The sequence below is a fragment of the Vigna umbellata genome, chromosome 3, assembly GCF_029865625.1.
Source record: "Vigna umbellata cultivar VRB3 chromosome 3, Vumbellata_1.0, whole genome shotgun sequence".
NCBI classification, from domain to species: Eukaryota; Viridiplantae; Streptophyta; class Magnoliopsida; order Fabales; family Fabaceae; genus Vigna; species Vigna umbellata.
The window spans coordinates 52,294,602-52,312,295 of NC_142167.1; the positions used below are offsets into that span (position 1 = coordinate 52,294,602).

General features: G+C 30.6%; 4 non-coding genes across 4 annotated transcripts; all 4 read left to right on the forward strand.

Moving 5' to 3' along the window:
- The first annotated feature begins 3,347 nt into the window (after positions 1-3,347).
- On the forward strand, positions 3,348-3,464 carry LOC124826242 (U5 spliceosomal RNA). Its single transcript, XR_007027841.2, has one exon. It is a non-coding gene; the product is annotated as a U5 spliceosomal RNA (small nuclear RNA).
- Positions 3,465-8,457: 4,993 nt separating this feature from the next.
- LOC124835959 (U5 spliceosomal RNA) lies at positions 8,458-8,574 on the forward strand. The gene has a single exon (XR_007028608.2). It is a non-coding gene; the product is annotated as a U5 spliceosomal RNA (small nuclear RNA).
- Positions 8,575-13,221: 4,647 nt separating this feature from the next.
- Positions 13,222-13,337, forward strand: LOC124840627 (U5 spliceosomal RNA). Its single transcript, XR_007029058.2, has one exon. It is a non-coding gene; the product is annotated as a U5 spliceosomal RNA (small nuclear RNA).
- A 3,531-nt stretch (positions 13,338-16,868) lies between these two features.
- Positions 16,869-16,984, forward strand: LOC148202917 (U5 spliceosomal RNA). Its single transcript, XR_015785357.1, has one exon. It is a non-coding gene; the product is annotated as a U5 spliceosomal RNA (small nuclear RNA).
- The last annotated feature ends 710 nt before the right edge of the window (positions 16,985-17,694 follow it).

A 17,694-nucleotide genomic window follows, 5' to 3' on the forward strand; every position in this document is an offset into this window, starting at 1 on the left:
GAGTATGTTTATACATTAATTAGATAAATCTAGTAGTATACATTAGAGTTTGTCTATACACATATTATACGATTTTATTAATACACATTATACGAGTTTGTCCAATTACTAATTAGACGGTCTTGCAATACACATTACACAAGTCTAAATATACATTGATTAGATAAGTCTAACAATACACATTATACGAATGGGTTCGTATACCGATTAAAATAGTCTAGCAATACATATTAGGCTAGTTTGTCGATGTATTGATTAAAAGAATTTAGTAATACACATAAGAGAATATTTCCATACACTGATTAGAAGAATATAACAAATAGTTTGCACCAGACTATCCACACAATAATTAGACAAATATAACAAAAGATATTAGACAAGTCATTTCATAAGTTGATTAAACGAGTATATAAAACTATTAGACAAGTCTAGGAATACATTGATTAAATGAGCAAAGCAAAAAAATATTACACGAGTTTGCTGATATATTGATTAAATGAGTCCAACAATACACATTAGAGGAGTCATTCATATATTGATTAGACGACTCTAGCAATATACTAGAGCTGTCAAAATGGGTAACCCGACTCAACCCGGCCCGGCTCACCACGGGTTGGTCACTTAATGAGCCAACCCAACCCGACTCACTTATTAGCAAGTTGAAAAAATTCGAACCCAGCCCGACCCACCATATGTTGGTAGGTTAAACGGGTTGACTCACTGGCTCATTTATAAGTTCTTTTTAAAATAAAAAATTACAATTTTTTAATTCAAATATAAATAAACGTCACACTAAAATGATGTTAAACTCCAAAGACAATTCAATAAAAAAAGTATCATACAATCCAAACGTAATCCAAAAACATGTACAAAAGGTGAACAAATAAGTTTTTAATATTGATAATTTTTGTATCACTTGTCCATTTATAATATTAGAGTCTTGAATAGATAAATCTACAGTATTTTTTTCTCTTGAAACATCTTTTTTATCACCATCTATAATATAATAAAAAATGCTAACTAATAATATTGAAACACAAAATAATAAATAATTAAATTAAATTAGGTGGGTTGGTGAGACAACCCGGCTTACCACGGGTTCAACCCGGTGAGCCGGGTTCTAAGTGAGTCGAGTTGAAAACTAGCTTGTATAAAAAAATTACATTTTTTTCAAACCCAACTCGGCTCAAACTCGTGGTGAGTCGGGTTGGCTAACGGGTTACAACACATTTTGACAACACTACAATATACATTAAACAAATCATTCCTTTCACAAATTAGATAAGTCTATTAATACACATTATACAAGCTTGTTCATCACTAATTAGATGAATCTTGAAATACATATTTGACGAGTTTGTTCATACATTGATTATATGTGTATAACAAAAAACATTACACGGTCTAACAATACGCATTAGATGACTTTGTCCATATATTGATTGGATGAGTATATAAAAAAATATTAGATGAATCATTTTGTATATTGTTTAGACGAGTATGTCCATACATTGATCAGACTAGTCTTGCAACACACATTAGATGAGTTTGTCCACATACTAATTAAATTAGTCTAACAATATACGTTAGACGAGTTTGTTCATACATATATTAAACAAATATGTTAATAAACATTAGATGACTTTATTTATTTTATAATTAGACGAGTATGACAATATACATTACACAAGTTTGTCCATATATTATTTAAATGAGTCTAACAATACACATTAGACGATTGTAACCATATATTGATTAGACGAAAACACATATTAAACAAATTTGTTAATCATTGATTAGACAAGTCTAACAATACATATTACATCAATATATTCATACATTAATTTATATTTTTAGCAAGTCAACTCTACATATTTCTATAACTCTTATATTTTTAGAGAGCCAACTATATTTTTACACATATGTTATTCTTTGTATTTTATAAAGCCTATTATTTATATTTTTATAGATATATTTACTTTCTAAAACTACAAATTATTTTTAAAATTAATTTTATTCAAAACTTAATTGTAAATTTAAAAATATCTATTATTATTTTTTCTTTAATTTCTAAATTTTTTAAATAAACAACAAATAAACATCAAGCCGTGCATATTCCCGAGTTTAAAACTATTTTAATTTTAAAAAGAGAGATGTTCTTTCCACCTTAATTTGTAGGATTTAAATTTTTATAATCTTAGTTTGTAAGATTTTTTCATAATATAAGTACTTAGTCCAAATTACTAAAAATATCATGACAATGATAATACTTTAGTTGTTATTATTAAAATTTTCTCTACATTCATATAAATATGACCCTTTCAACACCGAGAAGAAATGTTTTAAGAGTATTTCTATAATTATATAACAAGGAAAAAAAAGGTAACTGATAACTATTTTCATTATTTGACCGCAAGTGAACTTCTTATAGAACAAAGATATTTATTCTAGGACCAACAAATGGAACTGTTTTGGTATGGGGTCGAGTCATCTAAGTCCTGCACAATTTCTTTCAATCTTCGTCCGGAGATGTACCTGCCAAAGGTGTTTCGATGCAAAAGTCAGTAATAGTCTGATCGATAATATGAGTGTTGTAATAAATGTGCTATTCATGAACCCCCTTACCTCTTACTTTTAACCTGTATTTATAGCCTTGGCTATGGGCTTGGATTAACGAGATTTTAATCAAGGCCCAATCGCAACCAATCATTCATTAATAAGAGCTTTACCTTAATCGGCTTGAAGTTCGCTTACCCTATGCAGTCATTCGGTCTCATCACTAGCTGTTTGTCGTTCGGTTCTGGTCGCCTAGGGGGATCATTCAGTATTAGAACTTTACCTCAATTAGTTTGAAATTCGCTTATCTTCTGCAGCCGTTCGGTTCGGGCTATCTAGTTTGGACCGTTCGAGGAGCATCCGACAGGGGAACTTACCAAATAATTCACGAGTCTTAAATGTCACTCCTAAAACTATAATTACTGCAAAAGTATTTAGCTCATTGCATGAAATGTTACAAGAATTGCAGTTTTTTAATATAATAGTAATTAGAACTTCCTCCATCTGCCAAAATGGATATGACCAAATTTTTTTGTAAGTTGGTTAACTAACAACCATTGAACTAAGAGACTTAAAATTAGAACAGATTTCTTGAAACTGCTGAAGCAGTGTTTTAGGGTTCTAAAAAGGTGGACTTTGAGTTTCTCACAATAAGACCACCCAATATAACACAGAAGCAGTTCAATGACCTTGTATCTATGTTTCTTATTAAGCCCACATCGAGAAGTGTTGAGTAGAATATAAGAAACTGTGATATTAAAGATGTGTGTTTTAAACATAGCTAATCACGGAGCCGTGTGATGAGCACAGAGCGAATTATTCTTTCGCCTTTTACTAAAGAATACCGTGGGCTCGTCACTACAAGCGGCATACGCCACTTTTTGGAAGGGTTACTTTGTGGTGACCCTGTAATTAAGTCTTAGTTTATTCTTTTAGTAGTTTTGCCATTGTTGTCTAACATTGGAATATGTTAACGTTGGTACCAGCGAACCTAAGTGAGCTTTTATTAAATTATAATAATGTGATGAAATTTTAATATTGTATTATATATTAGATGCTTCTTACTTGTGTGGTTCTTGAAGTTTATTTATTTATATTTTTTACAATTTTTTATAACTTTATTATAAGTAGTTTTTATTTATTTTATACATAATTTTTAACTAAAAATGGTTGAATTTAAAAGAAATATTAATGATTAAATTTTAAAAAACGGTTATTTAGATAAAATTGATAAAACAATTATTTTAATTTAAATTAATTTTAGTTAAAAAATAAATATAGACATAAAAAAATTCTCTTATACATTTACTTTGGTGACCTCTAATACACATTAATTTGTTACATAATATAATGTAGGAGTAAATATTTTTCTACTTCAAACATTTTCTTTTTATTGTCTTATCTATGTTAAGTAAAATAACAAGATGAAACAAGGAATAGTTATATTTATCATCTCACTTCTTTTTTTATTTTGTTTAAGATAATTATTTTTTTATATTATTGTAAAAACTTGAATATTACAAAATATGTCTAGTTTCACTTGTCTATACTATATTCTTTTAAAAAAATATATGTAAGAGTCTCAAAACTCGTCTTCAATGTGTTTTAAAGAATGAGATTCAATTATTTTAATATTAAAAATTTAAAGTATAAATATAATTTTTATAAATGTGTTTCATTATCTAATATTGTTTTATCTTTCTAAACTTCTTTTCTCTAGATCTCTCTAGACTTTCTCTACATATTATAACCTCATGTTCATCTTCTTGAAAATCACAGACCGCTTGAATAATCCTTGAGACAAGATCTTCAATTCTATCAAATTAGTTTCTGCAAAAGAGTAGTTGATTTCTACTATTTTTCTTGGTTTATTTGTTTTTATGTGCATGTGAGCAGTTATAGCTTGCATGTGAGGTTTGAGACTTCTATAAGACTCTCTACTTATTAGTGGTCCTAATGGTGTTGTTCGTAGGAGCAAATAGAGTTTCCTGTACTTGTGGAGCTGTTTTAGGACCTTTAGAGTTGTTTAGTCATCTATTAGGTAAGGAAAACTAATTATCTTGTTTTAGAATTTTACATGGTTGAAGATGGTGAGATTGCATGTTTGGTTTGTCTGAGATTGATTGAATTAGTGGTTGAATTGCTAGTAATTTGTATGTGTTGCATTAGTTGTATATTGCTTGCAATTTATCTGAATTAATGTTAAGCTGAGGAACTGAAGATCAGACCATTTGAGCAAGTTGGTATGCACTCTCACATTGAAACCTACTTTTGAACCAAGCACTAAACCAAGAATACCAATTTGGTAATCTAAACAGGTCCCTAGTTTCCTAAATCACATAATTGAGTAGGCAGTTTTTTAATACGGCGTTGATGGATCTGGTGTAATGTTGAGCGCAAGCTTGCTTGTGCAAGTCTAAAAGTTATTTTTCTCCAGACCGCTGAGTGACCATTTTTATCGTTGAGCGACCATTTTTATGAATGGTCTAGTGTTGAGTAGTGGCAAGGTATCGTTGAGCACCACTTTTCACTACATGTTAAGAACTATTTTAATTTCATGTTGTTGAGCGATAGAATGACGTCGTTGGGCAAGACATTTTGCGAGAGAAATGACGTTGAGCATCAAGACTACCGTTGAGTGCAAACCTTTTGCAAAAGGTTTGGCGCTGAGTGTCAGGATTTTCGTTGAGCGCTCTCTTTTGCGGGAGGTCTTGTACTAAGTGTCACTCTGAGCGCCAATGTGTGTTTTTGTGATTTATAAATTCTATGATTTGTTTGAAGTGGTGTTTCCATGGTTTCTAAGTGTGTCTATTATGGAGTGTGATGTTTCTTTGATTTATAACATGGTGGTGGGTATGTATGGTGAATAAGTGAAAAGAATTTCAAGGAGAAGTTTCTTGCAATGGTTCCAATAGTGTATGTATTGATGTATGGATTTCTTATGAGGAGTTATCCTAACACTCTAATAACCATTCAGTCTCAAGTAGAGAAGAGTGAAGTACGTGATGAGAGGAGTATGAGGTCCTAGTTTAGGAGTTTTACCTTGGCCAAAGGCGTTAACAGATTAATCTTGTGTATGGTTAGGTGAAACCCATTGACAATGGCTCTACAAAGCAGTAGAGACCACCACAAGTGCATAATTCGCCAGAGTCTAATATCAATACATATATCCAGATGGTCAAGTCTATAATGAATTATTGTATGTCTTAAGGTTAGTTAATATAAATCTTTATATGTATTAACTTCTATATAAATGTTGTATGAATGCTCTTTTTGGTATATTAACTTATCATTTCATCTCTATTTATTGTATGTTTGTCTTATTGTTGAAATGATCACCTTAATGGTGTGAGCATATGAGAATGTTCCAATTAATCTAGTGCAGGGTAAGTGAGATGTTGCAGCGTAATTAGGATTCGTTATGTTTTGTATAATCCTTCCCTTTTTGATGGGAAAACCAATCCAGATGGGGTTGATCAATGGCTGAGAGACATGGAGATGATCTTTGACACCAAGAAAGGTGTCCAACTGAGGATAGGTTGGCTTATTTGGAGTATTAGTTGCCTAGAGAAGTAGTCCACTAGTGGGTCAACATGAAGCTGAGTTAAAAGAAAATAGAGAAGAAATCATGTTGAGCTGTTCAAAAAGAGGTTTTATATTGAGCATTCAGCATGAGATATGCGAAAGAGGTGGAGTTTCTATAGTTGGTGCATGGAAATATATTAATGGCTGGGTATGCTGACAGGTTCACGCATTTGGGGTGCTTTTACACCTTGCCTATGAATGAAGAATGAAGGTGTAAAAAGTTCGAGAATGAGCTGAGGGGTGATATTAAAATTGTGATAGTGCCTATATTTATTAAAGAGTTTCCTACCTTAATAGATAAAGTAGAGAAGTTTTGATGATACTCAAATCAAGTCTCAAGTGCTCATTTTGCAAGATAAAGCCAACCCTAAACTAACTGTCTCTCAAGGACCTCAGTCTCAAACTGATGCAGTTGAGTCCTTGTCAATCCAAGCCCCTCACGAACCAGACTTGAACCTTCCACATCCCACGACTCGACCCCAAAACCAACCTTAAACATATCATCCTTCTACCCCTCAAATTTTCAGCCTACACCATACCAACCTTTCAACTATCCACTCTTGAGCGTCCCACATAATAAAAACTATGAGTTTCATCCTTCACCCAACAGTCACAAAAATCTACCCATCTTTAAACTAGTTCGCAGACATACCATTGGAATACCTTGCAACATAATCCCCTATCAACCATCATATCACTATATACCCTCACCCTAATATATAAATCTTCCACCAAACTCCATAGTCGCTCTTCCAACACCCACCATAATGAGAGAAATTTATCCAAATCTCAAATGATCACCACCTTACCGTATAGCCAAGGGAACCATGGCATTTATTAGGTATGACTCATAATCTACTCAACAACGAATGGTTTTTAAGGATGAAGAAATAAGAATGACAATAAAGCAATCTCTAGCTGAACACCATCACTCAAACTCTATAGGGGTCTATACAGACAACATCAAGTATTTTTCTCATCTATCTGAGTTCACTGTAGTCAATCCATTAGATGTGAAAGGTGTGGGATCCTTTTCATTTTCATAGGTCTTTTATCCACTACAAATAGTCTAGGTGCAATTGTGTTTGACATAATAAACACTTTCCTCATATGTTTGTTTCCATATTCATTCTCCTGCAACAAGGATAGAGCCATGTTGCGATAGAATTCTGCAGGGAGACCCACCTTTCACATCTAATGGATGGACTGCAGTGAATTGAGATAGATGAGAAAAATACTTGTATTATAGCCATGTTGTCTTTTAAATGTTATTGTAGTATTATGACTTGTATTCTATTATACTATGTACAATTACAAATTTCTATAATTTAATCAATTAAATTATTTTAAATTTATCATTTACTAAATTGATTAGAAAATTATATACATATGTATCAGATTTAAAATTTTAATTTTTTATAACCTAAATCATAAAATTATTTAAAATATATTATTTAATAATCTAATTATAAAAGTATATAATTATAAATTTCTATAGTTTAAATAATCAGTAATTAATATTTTTTATCAGAAAGAATACTTGTTTATTTTATTATTAGTCATAATAAAAAGAAAGTGAAAAATACTTAAAATTTTGAAAGAAAAGGAAATTAGTATAAACGATGAACTAACATATTATTTTATCTCAAAACTTTTTTATTATATATAATATACTGGTTGATATCAGCTAATGATTGAGAGTCATTTTAGCCTGTAACTTAGCTTTATGTATACAATCAATTGTTAAACTGATATGTGCTTAGAAGTCCCATATTATATGCCAAATTCTTTCCCAAAGCAACAAATTATTAAACAATAGTTGTTTACCTTGAGAACACTTTTTGGGAGCCTGGATCTGAACCTGAGAGGAAAATTAACAGCAAATGGAACTTACTTTTGTACTTAATGGCTCTTGAATGTCAACACTAAAGCTATAAGACTGCAAAAGTATTTTAGCTCACTGCATGAAATGCCACAAACACGGCAGTTTTTTAACATAATACTAATTAGGACTTCCTCCATCTGCTAAAATGAATATCACCAGTAGTTTTTGTGAATTGGTAAACCAACAACCATTGAACTAAGGTACTTAAAATTGTAACCAAATTTACTGCAATTGCTGAGCAGTGTGATTGAGATTGAGTAGTAAAGAAAGGACTTTGAGTTCCTCACAATAAGATCACCCAATATAACATAAAAGTGGACAGGAGTTATATGATTTTGTATCTATTGTTAAGCCCATATCGAGGAGTCTGTTCAGTGGAAATAAGAAACTAAGATATAAAAAATGTGAGTGTTTGATGTATAAAGTCACGGAGCCGTGTGATGAATACATAGCGAATTATTCTTTCGCCTTTTACTAAAGAATACCGTGTGTTCGTTACTACAAACGGCATACGCCACTTTTTGGAAGGGTTGCCATACGGTGACCCTGTTGTTAGATATTAATATTTTGTGGAGAATGTAGTATAAGGATCCTAGTATATTTTAGAGTAAGAAATGGGTTTTAGGATTAAAGCATATAATTCTAACCATCAAGCGAAAACCATTATCTTCTCCATCCAATTCCTGAGACTATGTCCTTTAATAATTCCAAATCCATCCCATTGCTGATGCCTATAATGTTTTCAGAAAATTATGACAGGGCTCCATGCAGCCACAATTGCACCAGCAACATCACTTTTGACTTTTGGAAAAGGTCATTTCATTCGTATTTCTCACAAAGTTTCAAAATCTGTTGGGTAAGAGCTCAACTGTAGCTAAACAGATATTCACATGGTACACAACACATCATGGCCTCATGGGTGGTTGTAATTTGTCATCCTTCAAACACCATCCATAGCAACAGCCAAAACATAACGCACAATCTTATCCATGAACAAACCCATTAACAAAACCTCCGCGGCACTAAGTCAGTTCCATTCATGTTTTCTACGGACAAGTGGAATTTTATCACTCAACCAAACTCACCACTAACTCCTTGTACAAACGTGGACATTGAACCCATTTTTAATTCAAATTAGTGTTCTTTTCCTGTTTTTGGAAACTTTGGGTTGAGGAAAAAAACAATGAACTTTTTCTATTCAGTTTTGATATACAGGTTGCAAAATTGGATGATAAGTGAATGTCAATTTCTATGGCCAATTACTACGAAAGTCTATTTCTCCATTATTAGCACCACAAACCAAAGGAAAGAAAACCAACCAAAATAAAATAACAGATATCAAACAGAGAAGGTGATAATAATATATGCAATTTGCATGCGTTCTCCTTTCCAGTGTCACGCATGTGTTCTCTTCTTTCTTTCCTTCAAACTCTCCTTATTCTATTTGGCCTTGAAAACCCACTCAAGATCTCTTCTTCTCTTGAATGGGAAGAGGAACAAAATTGTTTAATTTTTAAGAAAATTAAGATTAAATTGAGACAAAATAAAAATACACAACTAAATTAAGACAATAAAAATATAGGAACCAAATTGAAACGAATATAATGACATGGAGCCTAACAATGACACGTGACATTGTTAGTGTCACGTCACATTGTCATTGTCACATGACACAAGCGTTAAACAAAATAAAAGAAAGAATAATTAAAAAAATATTTAAAAAATTCAAAAAAAACATGAACTGACACTTTCCACACTCTTTAAAGGTGTTAATACAAAATTAACGATAAAGACCTAATTGTTTCAATTTTGCAAAAATAAGAACCCAGTTGAGACAAAAAAAAAGAGTGAAAGACCTATTTAAGAAAAGTCACCAAAATCTCAATGATTAAACCTTATATTTTCTTGACCTATCATAGGAGGAAGTTTACTTATAAGGACTCCCATGTTCAAGTCAATAAAAACTATCTTATGAAAGTATGAGAGTAAAAAATGAATATTGAATTGAAGTATTCTTTATTATCATGTATATATAGGCTTTCATGAGCCTGATAGGATGTAGAGAATAATAACAAATAAGATAAGCTCAAAATATAACAACATATTAACACTAAAGTTAGTTTACTATATCATGGATTTTGTTTATATTATCATAAATATAATTTTTTTTCTTGATTTTAGGAGTGTTTATAGATCGTACCCTTCGATCTCATTCTTACCTGACTGTTTTATGTTTGACAATAATAATATATTTTGGATTGTGTAGGTCTATAAACTTTTGAACTCAAAAGTTAATAATATTTACAAGTAGACCAAGTTATTAAATAGATTTGTGTTCATAAATTGTTCTTTGCTTGAGGTGGAGTTGTATTTAACATTTTTCTTTTGTATCTAACACAATATCAGCTCATGTTAACCACGATGCAGGTGGCGCCAAGCCAGTTGCATCCAAATAGTTGGCCCTTCTTAAAGGCTTTTTAGATTTTGTGTGAACAACTTGACATGACACCTACGTGCCATACTTTCATCCATTTTTACTAGCTTAAGCAAGGTTTAGAGGTCAACTGGCTATCCTTGAATGGTGTCCAATACTGGTCTCTTTTTTCCATGTATACCCAATCTTACAGGGTTTTAAGACTTTGGCTTTCAAGCTTAGGTGTATTGATTCTGATAAGGAGAAATGCATTTTCCTCTCTATTGGAAAAGGCCTGAAAAGTTTACTTTGTATCTGAACATCTCGGCCGAGGAAAGAAGGAATATTGTTATTTTGAAGGACCTTCCTTAGTCAATTAATAGTAAGTCGCTGCTTAGCATATCTTAAGAACCCTTCTACCATGTTTTTTTTGTAACTTTCATGTACCTTTACTCGCAATTTCAAGCTTTTCTAATTATGGTAATTTTCATTGTTTTGCTCAAGAAGTTTGATTTTCATGCCGCATTTGGGTGAGGTCTCTCCTAGTCATTAATGTTGATGTTAGCCCATCCAAAAAGAGAAAAGAAGCTTCATCCATGCAAGTCGGCTCCAGGTGGAGGTTGCCTAGGTCGAGGTTCATTCTACATATTTTCAATGTGTATGCATTTACATGTTTTAAACTGATTGATACATTCATAACAAGCCTTAGAACTACAGCTTGATGATTCCTTGATATCTAGACCAATAAATCTGACACTGATTTTATTAATTGCATTAAAGAATTAATTCTACACAAATAAAGTAATTGATTTTGAAATTAATGTGTTTTGATCTATAAATACTGCACTCATGCACTAGCATTTGCATCCATCGTTTACAGCCATTAGCCAACTAAATTACCATGTCTAGACAGAGGAACACTTCACACCTCCTACTCCTAGTTCTATGACAAATGAACATTATGGTAGATCTGAGTCTTGGTTTGTGGGAAATGAAGACAAAAATCAAGATGTTTCTAATTGAGATGAACAGGAAGCAGATCAACATCCCTAAAATTGTTCATCTCTTACTGCTCAAGGCTAAAAACTTTGAGAAGCTGCTGAAGCTTTAAGATATTTTTGGAGTTATATGAAAACATTTATCCGTATTTATCAAGTACCACCATCACAAGATATAACAAATAAGATACACTTAATATATAACAACTAACTAACATATATATGTAATAAATTAATTCAGTTTATTATAATTTCAATTTTGTTTATATTATCATATTTTTCTAATCTTAGAAGAGTTAATATTTTATATAGATCTCATTTATTGAAGGGTTCTGTATCTGAATTATAACATATTTTGAGCAGGATATATACAATTATATTTGTATGGTGTTACATTATACTATGTACAATTATAAATGCTTATAATTTAATTAATTAAATTATTTAAAATATACTATTTAGTATTGATAAGAAAATTATATATATATATATATATATATATATATATATATAATTTTATCTTTTTATAACTTAAACAATCAAATTATTTAATAAACTGATTATAATATTATATACGTGCATTATAAAATTTTATATAATTATAAATTTCTATAGTTTAAACAATTAAATTATTTCTATAATCTAAATAATTAATAAATTATTTTTTATTAGAAAGATTCATTTATTTTATTATGAGTCATAATAAAAAGAAAGAAAAATCCTTAAAATTTTGAAAGAAAATGAGATGACCTAACATATTATTCTATCTCAAAAGTTATATATATATATATATATATATATATATATATATATATATATATATATATATATATATATATATATAATATACATATTGATATCATATAATGATTGAATATGAGTCATTTTAGCATTTAGCTTTGATATATACAATCAATATAATTCTTATCAATTGTTAAATTTAAACTGTTATCTGCTTGAAGGTCCAATATTATATTACAAATTGTTCTCCAAAAGAACAAATTGTTAAATAATAAGTATTTACCTCCACAACGTTTTTAACTTCAAGATCTTTAATTGAATATTTTGGAATTGTTAAGAATAGGTATAGTTATTTATGTCGAGAACATTTTTAACTTCAAAATCTTTAATAGAATATTTTGGAATTGTTAAGAATAGGTATATATAGTTATTTATCTCGAGAACATTTTTCACTTCAAGTTCTTCAACGGAATATGTTGGTGTTATTTTTCTGATGAGTCTTTAATTCACATTTATATTAATATATTAAAAAGATTTTTAAAGTATTTTAAAACATTAAAATTAAAATATTCTATACCTTTCACGAAATTTAGCAGCAAATGGAACTTACAAAATAATCTATGGCTCTTGAATGTCACTGCAAAAACATAATACTGCAAAAGTATTTGGTTCATTGCAAGAAATGTTTCAAGCACTGCAGTTTTTTAGCATAATTGTAATTAAAATTTCATCTATCTGCCAAAATGGATATGACCAAAAGTTTTAGTACATTGGTAAACTAACAATCATTGAATTAAGAGACTTAAAATTAGAACAGATTTCCTGAAACTGAGGAAGCAGTGTGAGTGAGGTTGAATGCATAGAGTTATCACCAAAGGGAGGACTTTGAGTCCCTCACAATCAAACCACCCAATGTAACATAAAAGTGGACAGAAGGAGTTGTGATTTTGTATGTATTATTAAGCCCACATCAAGAAGTCTCTTGAGTAGAAATAAGAAACTATTAATAAAATATGTGAATTGTAAAGTGTCTCAGATCACGGAGCCGTGTGATGAACCCAGAGCGAATTATTCTTTCGCCTTTTACTAAAGAATACCGTGGGTTCGTCATCATAAGCGGCATACGCAACTTTTTGGAAGGGTTCTCTTGTGGGTACCCTGTAATTAAGTTTAATTTAATAGTCCGTTTAGCAAGGGTTACCTTATGGAATCAGAGTTGGCTTACATAATTTAATATTTGTTTAGATCAAAATTCAATCTTTCGTAAATATGATTATTAGTTTAATTAAAATTATTTATCTACCTTGGATTGATCAATTCAACCTTGGACTGTTCTTGACCTAATCACGATTAGCCAAATGAATCCTAGATCAATAGCTATGTAGTAACGCGGTTCGATTCAGTTGCAATTAGGGGTGGAAAAAATGAATTGCACTGGTCCAAAAATTAGATTTCTATCATACGAATTGATTGAACTATTTTTTATTCTAACAAATTACACTACACTGAACTGTATATGAACTAAACTGAACTGTTATGCTATGTACTTTAACATGTTTCCGATCTACACTAATTTTTAACTGAACTGCACAATTTTTGAACGACACTAATTTTAAACAAACTACGATATTTTATAATTAAAAATCTAAAAAAAAATTATATTTACCCACTTCATTCATAATATATGTTCCTCGTAAAAAAGACATAAAATTAAGTATAAAAAACAATTGTCTCTACTCAAGAACATATGTTATCTCAAACAAATCTCTTAATAATTTTATAGCAATTTATCTTCTACAAAGCTGTGTAAATAAAAATTAAGAAAATGATTTTTTTTACATTAAAGATTAAAACCCCTCTTTAGGACTACTAGTGGTAAATATCATAATCATTTTAGAAATGCATTAATTAAAAAATGTATTACAAGAATCGATCTCATTGAATCTTTATCTTAATCAAGTTATACAATTCAAAATTTAGTTATTTTAAATGTTTTATAATTTCTTCACTAACTAATTCTTATTAAGTGTTTAATAAAAAATTAAGAAACAATTAGAAATAATTAAACACACAACCAAAAAATAGTTTGTTTGAACTGAAATGTTAAAAAGTGCACTAAACCAAAAAATAGTTCGTCTGAATCAAATTACTTTTTGTTATAACAAATTGAATTGAACTATTATTTAAAAATCTTGAAAAAAATTAACTAAGTAGATATGAAAGATTTTCACTTAAGAACACGAGTTCTCCCATAGACAACAAAAATTAAAAAGTTGAGATGAGTCGGGTCAAACCAAAGGTTGACACGGGCTAAGTTGGGAAAAATGCTGAAATAGATCGAGGTCGAAATTCGGTCAAATTCAACCAAGACAGACACAATCGAAACTTAGTCAAGTCACCCTTAGCCTAAAATTGACTAAATTAGACTAGGAAGGCGACATACGAAACTCAGTCAAGTCAGTCTTGACCAAAAATTTGATTGAGTCAGCCCTGATAAAAAATTGGACAAATAGTTGGAACAACCATGCTTGGAAAAGCCACATGTGAAACTTGTTTGATTTAGTCTTGTCTGAAAATCGGCCAAATTGGGTCGAATTGGCCCCAACTAAAAATGGACCGAATTCGGCTAAGACAGCCACAAATGAAATTTAGTCAAGTTGGTCTCGATAGAAATTGGCTGAATTTGACCGAGTCGACACTGGTTGAAAATAAGCGAAATTCGACTAGGACGACCAAGAATGGTCGAGACTGTAAGAACCTAAAAAATAGAGTATTAGAGTTGATAGTTGTTTTAAAATAATGAGACCGAGTAGTATATTTTAAAATAATTTGATAATATAAATGAAATTTATTAAACCTATCGCATTACTTAAAGCACAACTCATCTCTATAAAACTCTTTCTCTTAGTTCTCTTTACCTTCTCTCCAATTTTTCTAATTCTTGAGTCATCTCTTTGACGATCAAGAGGTGCCTAATCAATCACTGCAACGAGGTCTACATATCCATCCGACTAATTTCTTATTTAGAGCAAGTAAGTTTCTATCACTTCTTCTCTTTCGTTCTTAGTTTGAGATCATGTGTGATAATCTCTTGTCGCATGAGCTTTAGGATCTCTCATCCTGATTATATGTAAATTTGTAGTTTTAAAGATTCCTTTCTATTACAATTTGGTGATTCGTAGGTGTTTCTAGAAGTTCCTTGCGCGAGAAATAAAAGGGGTCTGTTCTTAGAGCTTTGTACCATTGGTGTAAGGTAAGGGAAGCTAGATGTTAACTATTTAGTTTTAATTGTTTTGTAAGTTTAGGGATTATATGTGTATTAACTTGATTGAGTACTAAGTTTTAGTATTTATGCTATGTTGGTTTAATTAAATGTGTATGTTTTGGTATTGGATGATCTAATTCTGGTGTGATGAAATTTGAATGTCAATGTTGTCATGAATTTTGTAATATGAAGTTGTGTAAATATATGAAATTGAATGCAAACTGTTTGAAGTAATGATTGATCAAATCTTTGGGTTTTAAGTCTAAAAAAGGGGTTTTAATAGGTGATTTTGAGATATAGGTGTTGGTGTAAGGAAATAACTATATCAGGTCTATTATAGAGTTATTTGAGACTTGTGAGAAGTGTGAATTTGTTTAAAACTAATCTAGAACAAAGAGGTAGTTCATTGTTGGTGTTTTGAAGGATTTTAAGTGCAAATTAAGGGGCGTGAATTGTTTTGGGAAGTTGGGAGTATGTTATTAGACCAATTATGACTTGTCTAGGCATTTAAATAAGTGAAATCTAGTGTGAGAGTGATAATTGCATAATAGGGTGAGTTCATTAGCACATTTTAGTTCAACTTTGAGGTTTAACTAGTGAAAACTTGAAACAGAAAGGTTAGGAGTAAACTGAGGTGTTACGGTGTGTCATCTAATGTATTATGACTTCTCCATCCTGTTAGTTTGCTTAAATTGGTGTTAGAAGAAGTAGAAAAAAGTTTGGGTAGCTTAGAGAAGTGATTTTGGTTTCAAGTAATCAAATGGAGTTAAAGTTGTGTTTTTTAGAGTTTCTCAATGTTTAGAGGGTCCTAGGGTCACTAGAAATAGGGTGTAGAGTGTCCAAAGTCAGGTTTGAATTGTATTAGAATCTGTCGTGACACTCAGTGCCACTGTCATGGCGCGTGAGTCTAACTCTCTTTAATCGAACACTGAACACCACTCTTTGGATGCTATCTTTCTATTTTTAGTGTTGAGTGTCAACTTTGAGACATCTCAGCACCACCTATGTGCTTCTATTTTGTAAATATATTTATTTATATATTTTTAATATAAATAAGTCATTTTTATTATTGGCCATAAAGAGAAAGGAAACACATTAAAGTTTTTAAAGAAAAAATAACTTCATATATCCTAAGCTATTTTGTATTATAATGATTGAGTATGAGTCTCTTTAGTTATTGAATTCTGGATTGCAGGAAAAATAACAGAAAATGAAACTTAACTTCATGACTCTTCAATATCACAGCTAAAACTATAATACTACATAAAGGCACCACATATGACAGAGAAGGGACGGAACATAATAGCTGAGGAGTTCAGTGTTAATGTCTCTGTTTCGTACTAATCCCATATCGCTTAGCCTATTCAGTTTGAATAAACAATTATGAGATAAAAGCACTGAGTTTTCTCCATATTTCATTCACGGAGCCGTGTGATGAGTACATAGCGAATTATTCTTTCGCCTTTTACTAAAGAATACCGTGTGCTCATCACTATATGCGGTATATGCAACTTTTTGAAAGGGTTTCCTTAGGACACCCTGCAATGAAGTTCAAAATATTTGCAGCTTATCTGCTATTAGTAGTATAGTTTCTCATAGTTGTTCTAGTTGTTATTAGTTTATGAAATGCTCTTAAAATATTTTCAGAGATGTAATGGTCCTAGAACTTCTTAATAAGTATTTATACTTATTTACTTGAACATCACATAGACTTTCTTTTATGAATGATTTTAGTGTTTATGGATTTTCCTTTTATGCACTCTCATAGTTTAAGTGTATATGCATTAAGACAAATTTTAGTCTAAATTATGATAAGTGTGAATTCATGGTAGAGCGTTGTATAGTCTTAAGTTATTTCATGAGAGTCTTGTGTTATTAGAGGAGATGATTAAGATTAGTTTTGAGCTTAGTGTATTCTCTTGTGATGAAATTTATTATTTATCCACCTTGAAGAGAGTTTTTTTTTTTCATTGTATTATATTTTATTCATCTATAATTTGTTTAAGTAGGGAGAGGAGAAATATAGTTTTAGGATTTTAAAGATTATTTTCAGTTTTAGAAATATTTTATTGTTTACTTTGTGGTAATTTTTCTCTTCTTTTATTGTTTACTGTTTATTGTTTAGTAGTTAATTTGTATTTATTGCATTCACTATTTGTGTTGTAAAAGAAAGAGTTGTAGTTAGTAATTTTTTTTTTATCTTTACATAAAAACAAAATTCCTATAATAAGGAATACATACAGTATATTTT